The sequence below is a fragment of the Ictidomys tridecemlineatus genome, chromosome 1, assembly GCF_052094955.1.
Source record: "Ictidomys tridecemlineatus isolate mIctTri1 chromosome 1, mIctTri1.hap1, whole genome shotgun sequence".
NCBI classification, from domain to species: domain Eukaryota; kingdom Metazoa; phylum Chordata; class Mammalia; order Rodentia; family Sciuridae; genus Ictidomys; species Ictidomys tridecemlineatus.
Genome location: NC_135477.1, coordinates 130,358,397 through 130,375,189, shown reverse-complemented (window position 1 = coordinate 130,375,189; position 16,793 = coordinate 130,358,397).

Below are 16,793 nucleotides of genomic sequence, written 5' to 3'. Positions count from 1 at the left end.
TGAGTGGTAATGTCTTGTTCAGTTTGGACTGCTACAATAACACCACAGATTGGATGGATTAAACATCATAAATTTATTTCTCACACTTCTCAAAACCGGAAGACAAAGATCCAGGTGCCAGCATGGTTGTGTCCTGGGGTCACATGCCAGTCTTGTCCTCACCTGGCCTTCCTTGGTCCATGTATGCAAAGAGACTCATTTTTCTCCCTTCTTTCCATAAAGGCATCAATCTCCGCATGACATGCTCTGACCCTAATTACTACTTCTTTATCACCATCTATCCAAGCTGGTGACCTATATTGGGTTCACAAAATCTGACTACTTCAATAACTTAAGAAAATGATGAAGAAAACATGCAAGCCCACAGAAGTACCTTTCCAAGATCCAGGGACGACTCTGCGACCTTAAGGTCTGTGGAAAGAGAGAGAGCCACTGGAACACACAAGGGGAGGTTCCATGGAACATTCTGTCCAAAAAAGGGTAAAGAGTAGGATTACCAAGGAACAAGGAGGTAGCCCACTCCAGTTGGGCAATGCCCATTCCCAGAGCTGCACCTTTCTATCTGAGCAGACACGAGTCCACTTGCATTGCAATAGGTACAACACCAGTCCAGTTCCTCTTTAGTCAGGACTTAAAGGTGAGTGCATAGGTGGCTCCTACATATTCCCCCTTTTTTCTTTGAAAGAGTAGGTGATGAGTTGTTATCTTGAATTCCTGGATTCTTGTTCTGAGGGCATGACATCATAGTGTCACAATACAAAAGAGGATTAATAGCAAAGATAACAGTCCAATAATATACCATGAAGAATGCTTCAGTATTTCTCCAGGATTGAAGTCATTTAACTGACTCAAAAAGACCCAGGTTATTATCATTACTCTGCCAAACACTCATCAGAAGATTTTTAACCTTTTCCCAATTTTAGTGGGAAGCATTATGTTTGACCACAGTAACACAGACACACTTAATTGGCGTGGTATTTAAGCCTTTCCTCAAACCATAGAGCAGAGGGCTCATTGGTATTATTCATTACAGTGGCTTCTAGAGTGTTCAGCTTTGTTCCAATCCTTCCATCAGTATTCATCTGACTATGGAGAATCTTTGAAGTAATTTAATTCAAATTATTAAGAAAATTCACATGATGTAAGTTTTGAGACATAGCCACAAAGGCTTTTAATTGTACAAACAATAATATTTTAAGTAGTCACTTTAAGGATCATGAGATCCAGATCTTGCCTAGGTCTGGTTAATTGGCAGGTACCTATTTTAAAGCCTGAATTTTAATTTCAGCACAGCACGGTTCTGAAATGCCAGCTGACAATAGGACAATGGAACATTCGTGAAGGATCAATGTCCTTTTCCTCTATTATGACTAGTGATACAATTAGGCAAGTTGCATTTTTTATAGGTTACAGGATATTTATCATCCTTTCTCTTAATCCTCACATTTACAGAGTGTTTTAGGTCTGTCAGTATTACAAAAATTCTGGAGGTATAAGTTAAGTATCAAACTTCCTTTTGGATGCCATCTCACTGAAGGTCAAAGTTCCTAGGAGTTATGGCATCCTTATGTAATTGCTTGTGTAGATTCTAGGAGACCAGTCTGTGAATAACTGGCCTATATAGGAAAACTTTATTTCAACAATCTTTCTATTTTGACACTTGTTCAGATATATAAATATAGTCTTAATTTCTAAGGACCAGAATGGTTGGCAGATTTAGGTTTTCATATGCTTTTTCTCAGAAAAAATACTTTTAGACAGCCAGCATGTATCATAGGATTAACATAGGTAATTGATCATTATAGTCAATATGATTAATCTATATAGTCAATATAATCAATCTAAGTTACATGGGTGGACTTTCCAGTTCACATTGCAAAGCACATTAAAAGTGGACCTGAGAAATGGATCCACAGAAGTCTTCATAAGTTTTACTTACCTGTCAAGCTTGTGAAACCTGCATTGCTGCCAACTCTGAAGCTGGAAATTTACCTTTCTGTAACAGGTTTTTCAGCCATTCTATGATGACCAACTTGAACTCTACCTTTTGAAATTTGATTCAACTTACTAAATCATGTTAAGCAGCAGTAAGACTCTCAATATCACAATTAAGAAAAAATTAAATAGTAAATTACAAATAAGATCTAATGTGTTCTTATGGGGTCCTATTTTCCTCCTTTCTTTATTAAAAAAAAAATGAGTAGAGGCCTGGGATGCCATAACATCATTAGTTTAAGTTATAGACAATAGTACAAGTATTTAAATAATAAGAAGGGTTTTATTATCCTTAGGTGGTCATAAAAGTTGACAAAGGTCTCTTACTAGTTATGTTACGTTTAACATTAATGAATTGGAAAGGAACCGTGTTAAATAGTTTAAAGTTTAGCCTTTACTAAATGTATGACTTGATTTGACTTTAACAGAATTACCAATAATGAAGAACATAATAAGTTGTATATAAAAATTTATACTTTGAAATTAGTTCTAGATTAACTTAAATAATTATCTTATTTTGCAATTAAGTGAGAGACAGAGTTTTTAATTTAGGAGATTTGGCCTTTACTAAGGGCATGAGATACACACACACACACACACACACACACACACACACACACACATATGAGAAAGAGACATCTTTCCAGGATAGGAAATACATGTGTTTAATAAACACAGGAAAGGTATTTTATTTTTTACCATTAATAAAAATGAAATAGAAAAATGAATAGTTCTTTGTTTATCAATCTATGAAAAAACTGTCATTACTGTTATCAAACTTAGTGTTAACCTAAGTATGGGGAGTTAGTATCTCAAATATTAATGGATAAAAACAAGTCAACAGTATGGTTTAAAACAGTGATCTAATTTAGAATTTTATATGACATTGAGCTAGCAGTGACCTTTGAGGGACTTATGTCAAAATAATCTTTACATAAAAAGAAATGGTTAAATGAACATCTTTAATAGTTTTACTTAATATAGCAAAATTGACTCTAATAATTATGTATATTTTATGACTATTAATTTCAAAAATATGAATGTGTGATATAGGTCATTACCTTGTTTTTAGTTAAGGTAGAGAATGGGTTTATTATGTTTTAAACTTTCTGTTGAGACTAACTACTGGCTATTGAACTGACCTGATCATGGCTGTCTGTCTAATATTTTAGGGGTAACTATTTTTTATTTTCCTCAGTTATAAACTGTTGACAGGGGCTCAAAGTAAAGCCCTGTTTCAATGTTTAGAGGCTTCCAAAATCTGTTTATAACTTAGAAGAGGACTAAAATGTTTTACCCAGGAAGCTTATTTTTATTGGGACGAAGATTAGCATTTTAATCTCTTTCTGTCTGTATGTTTTCTATATTTTCTATTTAATCTCTGTACAAATTTGGGGATAACAGCTAAATTTGGTTCGGGTAATGCCAATTTCTATAATCCTTTGAAATTGGGTGGCCCTCTATAAGTATAGGATGCTGTGTGCTTTCTTTACGAGTCTCTCTATGGAAATAGAAGGATTTCTCTAAAGGCTTACTAAAATTATTTTTGTGGCATTTTGTTTATCTGTTGGATATTAATCTGTTTGGGGGAGTTGTCTGTGCTGCAGATGGACTATCAGGTTTGTCCCTACTTTGTGTTACTGGGACATGGTTAAGATAAATCCTTTTTAAAATTATTTGGGGTGGTCTTTTACCTTAAAATTTAGCTAAGCATAATATCTTTCTAGGTGAGGTCAGATATTTGGCATAAATTTTGAAACATTACAATACATGTATTGGACCTTTTAAAAATCTCTCTCTCTCTCTCTCTCTCTCTCTCTCTCTCTCTCTCTCTCTCTCTCTCTCTCTCTCTCCTCTCTTTCTTTTGTCTATATCAAGTCTAAGAGGTCCCCTTTGATCTTTTTTTCCAGTAGGCAATTTTTTTAAGTCCTTCTCTGATGATAATAGTTGAAGCTAGATATAAAATTTAGACATCTTTTATTAATCATTGTAATTTTCCAGTTAGTATATAGACTATCTGATCCATTTTGATGTTACATGTAAAATGGACAAATTAAAGAAACTTGTAATCCCTTCCTGAGAGAAGGTCTCAAATTATCCTTATTTTTTAGAATATTATTTTTAAATGGGTTAGAGTCAGTTGTTTTAAAAAAAAATTATTAAGGTTATTTCCCAGTGTAGGGAGTAGCATACAAGTCTTATCATATATCTGATGGAAAATAAGTCCAGTCAGAGAACTCTACATGATATAAATAAATTTCCAATTAAGTTTGCAACTTTATTGTTTAACACTAACATATGCAAGAATTAACAGTAATTATTGAGATCAATTAAATGTTAGTCTTTTTTATGAAACAAGATTCAGCATTTATTCTCCAACTGAATCTATCCCACTTGGAGACAAAAACATGTATGTTCACTTCTCTTCTTTAATTTTTTATTTGTTTTAATTAGTTACAAATGACAGTACAATGACCTTGATATATCATACATTTGAATCAGATAGGACATAATTTCTCATTTTTCTGAGTGTACAGATTGCAGAATCGCATTGGTCATGCAGCACATATAAATCTTAGTCTTAAAACAGAAGTTTCAAAATTGGAACTCAAGGTAGTATTCAAAAACATTGTTTAATCAAGGATGTAAATTTTATTCACTAAAAATTTAGTCCTTGTTCAAACAGTAAAAATTATTAGGTATAAGCTAAATATTTAATAAGTTCTGTCATGTCAGAATATAGACAAAAATCTTAGCTTACATCCTTTTATCATTAAAATCTTAGAATATATAAAGACCTTTTCTTTTACCCAAAGATGATTTCTTTCTTCCTCTTATGACTCTCCAATGTATCCTTTGTCTCTGTAGAAGCATCCTTTTTTCCTTCTAGAATTTCTCCTTTTAGAATTCATTGGTTATATTTGGAATAATTCTTGTAAATCTTAGAATCTAAATTATCATTATTTCTTTAGTAAGAATTTATCTGGACATCTTTGCTTCATAGAATTATATCTGTCTATCATTTACAAAATCCTGCATAATGATTTAGGAATTAGAGATCATTTGATGGTTATAATTCAAACTTTATAATGTAGTAAGTATAGCAAATTACATTTATCTTAAATATTTGTAACTATAAAAGGCAGAGCATCAGAGAAATGCATATGTAAAAGTAGAAATTACATGTTACCTTTTTCGGGAAAACAATTAGAAGCAAATAGGCACATATATGTTAATTAGCTTATGAATTTAAGACTATAGATTATTTAAATAACTGGAAAAATGTGCACTAAGAATAAAGGTATGCTCATAATTATATAAATCTTATGAAACCACGTGGTTCTTAAAATATCTTGATCCATTTTAACTTATTTTTAACTATGAGTGCACTCTTACAGGTGATATCACGGGGTGTAGCCAAAATAAGATCCTTGTGTGTACATTATTTATCTTCTGTATTTATATAGTCAGAAATGAGAAGAATAAGGATTTCTTGGTCATCACGGGAACATTGTGAGAAAATTGTCTTGAGAAACTGATGTGACTCATTTTTGAAAACCCAGCTTCTACCTCAAGGCCTGTCCAAAGGGAGGGGCCTGACCCTTGTCCTTGGAAAAACCCACAGAGCACTCCTAAGCACATAGCCACCCTGCTGAGTTGTTTGTCTGTAAATAACATGCCAGTCAAGTGTCCCTGACTCAATTAGGTTAGGTGAGGACCCATAGCAACCCCCTAGCAAACCACCAATCAGCATGAGACAGGGAAAATACTCGAGATGCCAGATGACCCCACCAGTAGTCTTGGTAATTGATAACATATTGGGAAACCATGCAGTTTAGCACATACACTCCTCACGGATTAAACCAATCAGTTCAGACGAATCCCCCTCTTGTACTAACCAATCACCCTTACCCAACTTTTCCCCCCCTCCAGTGAATGTGCTAATCAACGTTAAGAGTTGTTGTTTGATTTTCCCGCAGCGTGGAATGATTTGCTGAGTGATGTTGTGATGCATAGAGTATCCAAAAAAAATACTTATAAAATCTCACTGAACAAAGGACCAAGGCTCACTCCCCGGGACGGCTGCTTTGGAAATGGTTGTGAGTCCAGGTTTGAGCTTGCAATAAAAACTCTTGTGTGATTGCATCGGATTTGGCTCCTGGAGGTCTACTGGGGTCCCACGAATCTGGCATTACAGTCTTGGGTTGCCAGCTTTTGCATCCTCATAATCTCCAAAAATAAAAGCAAAATACAAAGAAGCATAAGTATGATACCTTTCATCATGTAACATTTTTTGGTAACAATCATTGAGAGGAAAAGGAAGAATTTTAAAGGAACCTGTTGAGTGATAAAATATAGGGTTATTTAATTAAAGAGTTTGTCAAATCAAATTTTACCAGAAAAAGAAATATCTTTAAGTAGTGGGAGTGTATTAAAATCATGAAGGAATTTTCTAACAACTGAGTGCAGGCCTTGTGTCTGGGAAAAGGCACAAGTGAGCAGTTGTCCCAGGGACGAGCCCTGTTGGGGCAAACGCTCCCAGAGCTTCCCCAGTGGGTCGCATTCTGTCCCATCTGTGTGCCTGGGAGGAATTCCATGGGCAGTGGTAGCTTTGTCTGCATCCCTGCCAGTCGCTGCCATCGGGAGCTTAGCTGTTCCTTGCTCTGTGAACCTCAGGCCCGCAGAGACCCAGCCACCAGTAGTAGCGCCCTCATCTGTTTGATGTTGAACCTTTGTCGCGGCCATGCCAGCATTGTGTGACTCCCACCTTGCGCTGGGCTCTGGGCGCCGGGCTCCTCCGCCTGTACCTCTCCATTGCAAATCTCCTTAAGACTGGGCGCAGGCACCCCGCCAATCCCTCTGGGGCTGCAGAGTCCCTGCAGTGGCAGCTGGGTATCCACATCATCCCAGCTGTGGAGGTAACTGGGCTCTTGCCTCTGCAGATGGTCAGCACTCTCCGAATGGTGGGAAGGTGTAGACCTATGGGTGGTTCTCCTCTCCCTTAGCTCCCCCTTGTAGCGTGAGAGCACCCTAAAAATAAAAATAAAAGCTTTTCAAACCCCAAAATGGGGCCCCAGGGCAGCCTTTATTTGGCCAGAGTCCTGCATCCCCCTCAGAACAGCTGGGCCATAGTCACCCAATGGATAATGTATACTTGGCAAGGATGTAGAGAGAGGTTCAGCAGATCCACGAGCTCAGTTTAAATTTCCCAAACAATTCCAGAAAGTAATAATCAAACCAAAAAAAAAATGGGGGGGAAAATTTATTTTTTAGAAGCAGAAAACTTCTGGAATTTTAAGGTCCCATAGTGAAAACAATGTTTTCCTCTCATCCTTCCTTCTCTAAATATTAATTCCCAGCACATAAATTCAAAAATCTTCTCCAAAATATTTCAAAACAAAATATCTACATTAATTTTGCAATAAGCCATAAAAAGCATGCTTATGAGAGAGGGCTACACTTCAACCATATAAATTTTATTAACTACCTTACTAATGTGATGAACCGAGCCTAATTCCATCTTAAGATTGGGAGCCAGCTCATCACAAAGTCATGAAAGGTTCATTTCTGTTTTACTGTAAAATACCAAGATTTCTATTTGACCTGAACATAATTGGATGTTTTTAAAACTTGCTTGGAATTCCTGCCTGTGCTTTCAAACTACTGGTGCCCCGCTCTCCTTGGCCAGATAACAACCCTCTCTGAAATCCCAGCTGCTCCTCATTAACTTTGATGTTGGAATCTGAGTTTGCTCCCTACCTTGATATGTAAACAATGTAGATCATAAACCTGCTATCTGCCCTTGTACTATGCTTGCCAGAACTGTGTTAGCTTTAAGTTCCCCACACACACACCCAGCCTTTGTAACTTTTTGTGCTATAAAAACTTCCCTGTAATCAGACTAGGGGCTCCTCTCTAGCCCAGTTTTGGGGAGACCATTGCTGATCAGCTCACTCATTGTACACAAATTAAGTTTACTTTAATTTGACTTAAGTTGGAGTCTGTGGTCTTTTCTTTGTGGCATGGTTCAATAAAATATCCCAGTAGGGCCTCCATTTATCGCTGTTTATCGAAGCTGGCGACCTATGCTGGGTTCACAGAATCTGACTACTTAAATAACTTATGAAAATGGCGAAGAAAGCACTCAAGCACACAGAAGTACCTTTTCAAAATCCAGGGACAACTCTGTGACCTTAGGGGTCTGTGGAAAGAGAGAGAGCCACTGGAATTCTTTACTCTTATATAGGGGACACACAAGGGGAGTTTCCATGGAATATTCTATCCTAAAAAGGGCAAAGGGTAGGATTACCAATGAACAGGAGGCAGCCCATACCAGTAGGGCAATGCCCATTCCCAGAGCTGCACCTTTCTATCTGAGCAGAGGCAAGTCCTGAGCAGAGGCAAGTCCACTTGCATTGCAATAGGTGCAATAGCAGTCCAGTTCCTCTCTACTCAGGACTTAACGGTGTGTGCACAGCTCCTGTCTAGGGCAACCCCAGCACCTCCTAATATGATCCCATTGATTGTTGGGTTATTGACATATGAATTTTGTAGGAAAAAAAAAACAGGTAGTACATAAGAGCTAGGTTGTGCTAGTTATGCCTCTGGTTCAGTTGCTCTTTTATTAGAACCCAGGATACTCATTTACCAACATGAAACACTTCAAAATATTTTGAACACAAATTGAGATACTAGTTGCAGATCTCATATCCAAAATGCTTGGAACCAACAACATACTTGTCAGCTTTCCATCACTATAACCAAACACCTGAGAAAATTAACATAGAAGGAGAAAAGGTTTATTTGGCACTTGGTTTTAGAGCTTCCTTTACATGACTGAGCAGACATACTGCTTTTAGCTCTCTGGTGAAGATGCCAGATAGCCATGGTTGTGAGCATGTTGCTAAACATAGCACTCACCTTGTGACCGGAAACAAAGAAGGAAGGAATAGGATCCTACAATCCCCTTCAAAGGCGCACCCCCAACTGACCTGAGTACCTCACACTAGGCCCCACCTCCTAAGGTTCTACCTCCTCAGGATAGTGCCACCCTGGGCACCAAGCCTTCAGCACAAGGGCCTTAAAGAATCATCCAACATGTAAACTATGACAAGAAAAGTTTCAGATTTCAGATGCTTTTCAGATTGTAGAATATTTGCATATGCATAATGACATATTTTGGGGGAATGGACTTGAGGCTAAATACAGAATGTTCTCATGTTTCATTTCTACTTCATATCCACAGCCTGGATAATTTTATACAATATAATAATTTCACAAAATAATATAAAGAATAATATAAATTACACAAAGTAATGATTTTATACAATATTTTTGGTGGACCTGCTATTTGACTACATTCCATCCATAAGGTCACATGTCTGTGGCATCATGTCAGTACTCAAAGGGATTCAGATTACAGCATTTTGCATTTTAGATTAGCAAAATAGATATGTTTAAACTCTATTTGAAAATAACAGCAATGAATCAGTTGATTTCTCATTACTATAATGAAATACCTGATGTTTAACACATATTTAAAGAAAAAACAGACTTATTTAACTCACAGAGTGGAGGAAAAAATTCCGGACTTTTTCTTTCAGGGATCTCCTTGGCTGCCTCGTCTCTTGGCAGATGGCAGCATAAAGGCAGGAGCCTCTGTGAGAATGAAAAATCACATCATCAGAGGAAGCCACCATAGAGTCTGAGGAGGGGCCAGACTTATCCTTTTACAACAATCTTCTTAAAAGAACTGATACGTGAGTCCCCTGGGATCATCTCAATTCCTTCCAAGGAAAGACCCTCAGTGACTCAAGGACCTCACACCCACCTCTTAATATCACTTGGATTGAATTTTATGTTAATTATTTCAAATACTTTTATGATCAATGGAAAATGGGGACAATTACACTAGAGTAATTAATCTATGTGTTCAATATTACCTACAGCACATATATTTTACCTACTCACACATATAAATATAAAAACAAGAAAAAAAATTTCTTGGTACAGGCTCCTTTTTAGTGAAATATTCCAGATTGTTTAAATGGCAAACTGAGCATATATCTCAGTGGCAAAATGCTTGCCTGGCATGCATGAGACCCTGAGTTCAAATCCTAGCACCATATAATAATAATGATAGTAAATAAAATAAATGCACATATGATTTTCTCTTCATGTCAATGGAAATTTTATTCATTGATTTCCAATTTAGTAAATTTAGATTTATCTATGACATCTACATTTTTCATTTATAATATCATCATAAAACAAGTAGTTTTTCTTGGTGTTAAATTTTTAAACTGAATTTACACTTTTAATAATGTAATTGGCTTCATTCTTGACAAAATAAATTTCAAAATAATTCCTTTACTATATAAATTCTATGAAAGTATTAAATCATTATTAGCATTATTTCTTCTTGATATATGTAATGACATTGATACAAATGGGCTCATTTGTCAGTATTATTATTATGCTTTGTTTGTTTGTTGTTTCTTTGTTTTTGCCGTACTAGGGATTGAACCCAAGGATGCTCTACCGCTGAGCTACATAGCAGCCTTTTTTATTTATTTATTTATTTATTTTTCCATACAGGGTTTTGCTGAGCGGCCCCAATTGGCCTCAAACTTGCAGTTCTCCTGCCTCCACCATGCTCTATATTAGATTGTTAGCACGAATGTTTCAAATGAAAAAGCAGAGTAGCACCAGCAATACACGCAAGAAAACTTGGAAAAATGGGCAAAACTGAAAATGGCTGACTAGAAGTTCCTACAGTTGTACTCTCAGAGGAAAAAAATAATTTAGAAATGAACAAATATATGTCAACCAAAATAATGAAAGTAGAGCACTAGAGTGCAGCAAAAGTACACCAGAAATACTAGAGAGCACAGAAACTTAGGATGGCCACATATATAAGGGAAAGGAACATTTTGTTTCCACTGCTCATGTCCCAGTTGGGATCAGCTCAGAATCAGGGGAAATTTTGCCTGTGAAGAAACATTGTCATAAGGTCAGAGCCTAGAGTAGGGGACTTCTGGTGTTCACAGGACTTCATTACCCATCTGACAAAATTCAGCACTCATTCACATTAAAAACACTGAAGAAACTATGGAGGGACAGAACTTACTTCAACATCATAAAGACTCTAGAGACGAAGACAAAGCCAACAACATACTGAATGGAGAAAAACTGGAAGCATTTTCTCTAAAATCAAGAATAAGGATGTCCACTCTCACCACACCTATTCAATATAATTCTTCAAATTTAGCAAGAGCAATTAGGCAACAGATGCAAATAGGAAAAGAAGTCAAGTTATCTCTATTTGCTAATGACATGATCATAAATGACCCAAGAAAACTCCAACAGAGAATTTCTAGAGCTGAAAAACAAATTCAGCAAAGTAGCAGGATAGAGGATCAACATACAAAAATCAATAGCTTTTCCTATACAGCAATAATGAACTTGCTGAAAAATAAAAAAAGGAAAATAATTCCATTCATAATAGCACCCTAAAGTATAATGTCTAGGAATAAATCTAAAAAGGAAGTAAAGGATAAAAATTATAAAAACTTGAAGAAGGAAATTGAAGAAGATGCAAGAAGATGGAAAGACCTCCCATGTTCTTGGATAGGCAGAATTAATATGGTTAAAATGGCCATATTACCAAAAGATGCCTATAGATTTTATTCAATCTCCATCAAAATATCAATGACATTCTTCACAGAACTAGGAAAAAAAATAGTCCTATGATTTGTATGGAAGAATACAAGACCCGTGATAGACAAAGTAATCCTAAGCAATAAGAGCTAAATAACAGCTAAATCACAGTACCCAATCTCAAATCATACTGTAGAAATAAAGGCAGCATGGTATTAGCATAAAAGCAGACACAAAGACCAATGGAATAGAATAGAAGGCACAGAGAAAGGTCCACATAGATACAGTAACCCAATTCTGCACAGAGGTGCCAAATCTATATTGGAGAATAGGTAACCTTTTTAATAAATGGTGTTAGGAAAACTGGATATCCATATGTAAAAGGATGGAACTAGATCCCTTTTTCTCAGCCTGTAGCTCAAACTGGATCAAAGCCCTAAGAATATAGACCAGAAACTCTGCAACTACTAAAAGAAAACACAAGCTGGACACTCCAACATATTGGTATGGGCATTGATCTCCTTAATAAGACTGCTATGGGGCTGGAGATGTGGCTCCAGCGGTAGCGCGCTCACCTGGCATGCGTGCGGCCTGGGTTCCATCCTCAGCACCACATACAAAGATGTTGTGTCCGCCGAAAATAAAAATTAATATTAAAAATTCTCTCTCTCTCTCTCTCTCTCTCTCTCTCTCTCTCTCTCTCTCTCTCTCTCCCTCCCTCTCTTTCTTTAAAAAAAATCATTAAAAAAAAAGACTACTAAGGCCTAAGAAGTAAAACCAAGAATCAATATGTAGGATGACATCAAATTAGAAAGCTTCTATGCATCAAAGGAAACAGTTAAGCATGTGAAGAGAAAGCCTAGAGAAATTAGGAGAAGGTCTTTGCCAGCTGCTCTCCTGATAGGAGATTAATATCCAGAATATATAAAGAACTAAAAAAACTTAATACCAAAAAAATCAGTCAATAAATAAGCAAGTGATCTAAGCATAAATTTCTCAAAAGAAGAAATACTAATGGCCAAGAAATATATGAAAAATTGTTCTACATCATCAGAAATCAGGAAATGAAAAATTGAACTACCTTGAGATTTCATCTCACTCCACTCTTAATGGAAATTATAAGTATAATAATTAATATACAAACTTTATATTGAGTTATGAAAATTTATGCTGTAAATGGGTAATAAAGAGTGTAATACATTCCACTATTGTCATGTATATAAAAAATAAATTTAAAAAATAATAACTAATATAATTATAATAAATGTTGGTGAGGGTGTTAGATAAATGTACACTTATGTATTGTTGATAGAACTGCAATATCATACAACTGATCTCTTTATGGAGATCAATATGGACATTCATCAAAATACTAGGAAAGAATGCACCATAAGACCCAGCTATCTTGCTCCATCATATTTATTTAAAAAAAAACTAAAATCAGCATGCTATAAGTGATACATGCATACCAATGTTTATAATAGCACAATTCACAATAACCAAGTTGAAGAAGGAAACCAGCCTAAGTGACCTCAACATACAAATGGATAAGAAAATGTGGCATACATAAACAATGGAGTTCTACTAAGCCAAGAAGAATAAAATTATGTCATTTGCAGGTAAATGGATGAAACTAGAGAACATCATGCTAAGTGAAATAATCCAGAACCAGAAAGTGAAATATAGAATGGTTTCTTTTATAGGTGAAGGATAGAAAGAAAATAAAAAATGAATAAGAAAGGAATCTCATAAAAATAGGAGAACTAATGGAGTAGAGGAAAAAGGTCAAGAGGGAGAAAGGGAGAACATGGGAAAGTTACTGGATAATGAAATCTACCAAATTACATTATCTTATGTCCATGTATGAATATACCACAATGAATCATGCTTTTATATATAATTATAATGTATTGATAAAGAAATAATAACATAAGGATGACCAGTACCGTAGATCATGGGAGTTAAGGAGAGGGAGGGAAGAAGAGAATGTGGAGTAATGAGACTGATCAAATGACATTGTGTGCATGTATAAATATATCACAATGAATCCTATTATTACCTATAACTATAGTTCACCAATAAAAATGATAAAAATAAAGAATAATTCTGTGAATTTGCTATTTGCACAGCATAAGTAAATTTTTAAACAAATGTCAAATATTTATTTATACATACAAAAAATAAAACAATTCATTATCAACAGAACTGCACTACAAGAAATGTTAAAGTCCTTTAATCACAAATAAATTTTAGCTGACGGATATCTGCATGTGCACAGAAAGATTATCATGGAAATGCCAATTATATACAAAAATATAACTGTTTCCCTTAAAATTTAAATTTATTCAGAATATAATTGACTGATGAAAGCAGAAAAATAATAATGGTATATGGGTTTTAAAGCATATACAATAAAACAAATGATAAAATCAGCACCAGCACACCTGGCATAGTGGTGCATGCCTGTAATCCAGTTACTTGGAGAGCTGAGGAAGGAGGCTCTGAGGCCAAGGTCAGCCTGGGAAACTTAGCAAGACACTGTCTTGAAATAAAATTTATAGGGCTGGGTATAGAGCTGAGTGGTAGAGCACTTGCCTAGTATGCACAGGCCAGGCCCTGGATTCACTCCCCATTGTACTATACATGCCAAAAAAAAAATAGCTCCAACACAAGATTGGGGTGAATGGAAGTATGTTATCATATAGTTATTCAACTGACATAAAGTATAACATTATTTGAATGCATTCTGTGATAAGTTAAAGATACATACTAAAGTTTGCCCCCAAGAAAACATCAAGAAATAAAATCATAAATATAACTAACAAAAATAAAGTAGGACATATAAATGTGGGCATAAGGAAGGGTAATGGAAGGGTAATGAGCTGGATATGATCAAGGTATAATATTTACATGTAGAAATATGTCATAGTGGAACCTCTTATTCAATATAATTAAATGCACTAATAAAAAATGGGTAAATAGATAATAAATAGAAAAGTAATAGAGTTAAACAAACATATCATTATAGTTTGGATTGTGAATATTTCCCACATGCTCATGTATTAAAGACTTGGTCCCCTGATGATGGCATTTCTTGGAGGTGGTGAAACTTCCAGGACATGGGGCCTCCTGGAAGCAGTCAGGTCATTGGGGCATGCCCTTGAAGGAGATATTGGGAACATGGACGCTCCCTCTCTCTTTGATGGCATCCCGTTCAACCTGAGGTGAGCAGCTTTGCTCCATACACATTCCCACCATAATGTTCTGCTTCGTAACATGCTCAAAAGCAAGGGAACCAGTTGACCACGGACTGACATCTCTGAACTCAGGAGCCAAAATAAAGCTTTCCTTCTTTAAATTGATTTATCTCAGGTATTTTGTCTCAGTAATAGAAAGCCAACAAACAAACATATCAATAGTAGCTTTAAATATAAATGATAAGACCTAATTGTTAAAGATTGTCCAATTGGATTTTTTTAAATGTTATGTTGTCTATAAGAGACCCACTACAAACATTAATAAACATTGCTTAAAACAGATGGAAATGTCAATCTAAAGAAAGTTGAAGTGTCTATGCTAAATATCCACCAAACACAGAGTATAGAAAGCTACTAGGAATAAAGGGCCATTTAGTCAACTTATCAAGATAAAATAATCCTAATAATAAGTAAGTATAAGCAAAAGTTCTAAACAATGCATGGACCAGTTAGCTTAGGGCTCAGAAAAAAAGGTATACCACATATTTTCCCTTTCTCTCTCTCTCTCTCTCTCTCTCTCTCTCTCTCTCTCTCTCTCTCTCTCTCTCTCTCTCTCTCTCTCCCTCTCTCTATCTCTATCTCTATCTCTCACTCTCTGGCTCTTTGTCTAATTCAAATGTAGCCCAAATGCCAGAGCTTTGCAGCAGCACTGGCAAAAAGAGCTCCAATGGAAGCCCTCCATTTCTGGACTAAGGGGATCCCTGTGGGTAAGAGAGAAATCTTATCCATTCTCCCCTCCCAACTCCAATAATAGCAGAGGCAAGGCAAGCACCTAAGTCATCAAGAAATAGCAGCCCTCTCTCTGACCAGGGAAATGGTAATGCCAAGAGTGTATAAAGTATCCCCACTGATTTTTTTTTTTTTAAGATTCCTGCAGTGCCTTTTATTAGCTGGGTAATTTGGGGCAGTGTATATATAACCAACTTAAACATCATTTTTTCTTATGGAAAATGAAGGTGCTACCCATTATATAAGTGTTTATGAGAGTCAGTATGCAATTTTTTTTAATTTTAACATAAAACTTTTTAATGAATTATTTATTTGTTCTAATTAGTTATATATGACAGCAGGATTCATTCAGGCACTTTGATATATCATTCATAAATGGGGTTTAATTTTTCATTTTTCTGATTATACATGTTGTACAATCACATTGGTCATGCAGTCATATATGTGCATAAGGTAATAATGTCTGTTTCATTCTACTATCCATACCACTTCCCCTCCCTTTACCCATCCCTACCTATTCTAAAGTAACTCTGTTCTTCCCTAGCACTCTGCTCCTTTATTGCGAATTAGCATAAGCACAGAGACAGCATTTGGCCTTTGGTTTTGGGGGATCAGATTATTTCATTTAAAGTTATTCTCCAACTTCATCCATTTACCAGAAAATGCCATAATTTCATTCTTCTTTAAAGCTGAGTGATTCCATTGGATGGAATGTCTATATATATATATATATATATATATATATATATATATATATATATATATATATATCACATTTCTTTATCCATTCATCTATTGAAGGGGCACCCAGGTTGCTTGAATAGCTTAACTATTGTGAATTGAGCTGCTCTAAACATTGATGTGGTCGCATCACTGTACTATGCTGATTTTAAGTCCTTTGGGTATAAGCCGAGAGAGGGATAGCTGGGTCAAATGATGGTTCCATTACAAGTTTTCTGAGGAATCTCCATATTGATTTCCATTGTGGTTGAAACAATTTGCAGTCCCACCAGCAATGTATGAGTGCACTTTTTCCTCCACATCCTCACCAACAATTATTATGGCTTGAATTCTCGATAATTGCCATTCTGACGGGAGTTAGACAAAATCTTAAAGCAGATTTGATTTGCGTTTCTCTAATTGCTAGAGATG